The following is a 2,006-nucleotide window of genomic DNA, read 5'->3' as shown; positions in this document are numbered from 1 at the left end:
TATATATATATATATATATATATATATATATATATATATATGTGTGTGTGTGTGTGTGTGTGTGTATATATATACACATGCTCTTATTGTACACGTATCATCAGAAATGATGACAGTTTTATTAATTATCGAGAGTACCTTTTTATAGGAAATCCAAAGTTTATTTTGCAGGATAGAGTGTATATTTAAAAAAAAAAAGTCAGGGATAAAACAGAAATAAAAATTGAAGAGACTAAACACACCTAGTGTTTATGATATATAATATGTCTTTATATACATACATTCACACGCACAAATAGATATATCCTGATGTGTGTGTGTGTGTGTACTTACATATGCATATGTATTATATACAAATATATTCATGCGTGTATAGATATGCGCACACAGATATATAAACACACTCACACACACACACACTCACACACACACTCACACACACACATATACAGATATATATATATACATATGACGATGATGATGATATATATATATATATATATATATATACATATACACACACACACACACATATATCATAAATAGAAATACATACATACATACATATATATATATATATATATACATATATACATATGCATATATATATATATATATAAAGATATATACATGCACACATATATACATAAATAGACAGCTATGTATGTGCGTGTGTGTGTAGATATATATGTATATATATATATATATATATATATATATATATATATATATATATATATATATACACATGTATATATGTTTATATCTATGTATGTATGTTTAAAAGTTTACTGTTTGTCGTGTGAGCATTTGTACCGATTGTCCTCACACTCCACACATGTGTTTATAAACCCTTCTGTCTTGAGGTGTCCCCTACAAAGGATTGGCTCTCATTATACCCACTGGTCCCCTGTCTCTGATGTTATCTTGGCTCTGTCAGATGAATTTAGCCATCCTGTCATCTCACAGCACTTCCTTTTCTTAATCACAGAGTGCAGAGCCTCGCCAGGTGACCCCCTGCTTTGCCCTGACCCTGAACATAAAGGCCCGTTGCTGTGTTTAAAAAAAAAGGGAAACCTCTAGCAATCTTTAGGTCACCCTGGCTGGTGGAAAGAGTTATTGGCATGTTCTGCCATATCTTTCATGCTTTTGTAAAGTTAGATTCTGTTGTGTTAATGTTTGTTGATGTCGATCTGTTTGAAGGAGAAATGTGGACCTTAAAATCTAACATCGAGTGTTGGGCTTCACGATGATGGTGGTGGTGGCAGTGATGATGATGACGACGACGATGATGATGGTGGTGGTGGTGGTGGTGAACAGCTGGCAGTAGTGTTACTGATGAAGTGGTTTCATGTATTTGTGTGCCAGGGGGAAATGTTACTTTTATATGAGTCAGAAGTTTCTTGGGATTATTTGCTACTTTATAGTCTTGTTGTAAGGTGGATTAAACCAGATTAGCTTTGTTTTCTTAGATCTTCTGTGATGTGAGCTTGTGTGGTTGCTTCTCGTATGCTAAATAGAGCCTTGTATACGAGTTAGCAGCACCACTACCGCCACCAAAACAACCACCACCACCACCATCACCACCACAGCAACAACAACAATAGTAACGTGCCATGACTACCACCACCACCAACAACAACAACAACACCAATCACAAAGAAGCCACCACCACCACCACCACCACCTTCACCACTATCACCACTATTACCACCATCACTACTGTCATCACTACCACCACAACCACCATCACCACCACCATTACCGCTGCTACAACTACCGCCGCCACCACCCTCCCTCCCTCCTTTATATGTTTTGTCTTAAACTTTCTGTTTCTTTATTGGTGATGAAAACTAGATCAACTTTCTTTCTCAGCTGAAATGTGGAGGACACACACACACACACACACACACACACACAGAGAAATACATGCACGCACACATACATGCCACACAAGCACTCAGAAAACAACAAATGCACACACACACACACACACACACACACAC

The 2,006-nt window shown here is 36.6% G+C and overlaps 1 protein-coding gene across 1 annotated transcript in view; it reads left to right on the top strand.

Moving 5' to 3' along the window:
* LOC106871835 (fibropellin-1) overlaps positions 1–2,006 on the top strand; it is a 61,315-nt gene that overhangs the window by 22,624 nt on the left and 36,685 nt on the right. The window lies entirely within an intron of this gene.

Source organism: Octopus bimaculoides, unplaced genomic scaffold (genome assembly GCF_001194135.2).
Source record: "Octopus bimaculoides isolate UCB-OBI-ISO-001 unplaced genomic scaffold, ASM119413v2 Scaffold_25406, whole genome shotgun sequence".
In the NCBI taxonomy this organism is placed as follows: Eukaryota; Metazoa; Mollusca; class Cephalopoda; order Octopoda; family Octopodidae; genus Octopus; species Octopus bimaculoides.
Note: the sequence above shows the minus strand (reverse complement) of the source record. Positions and strands in the feature narration are given on the sequence as shown.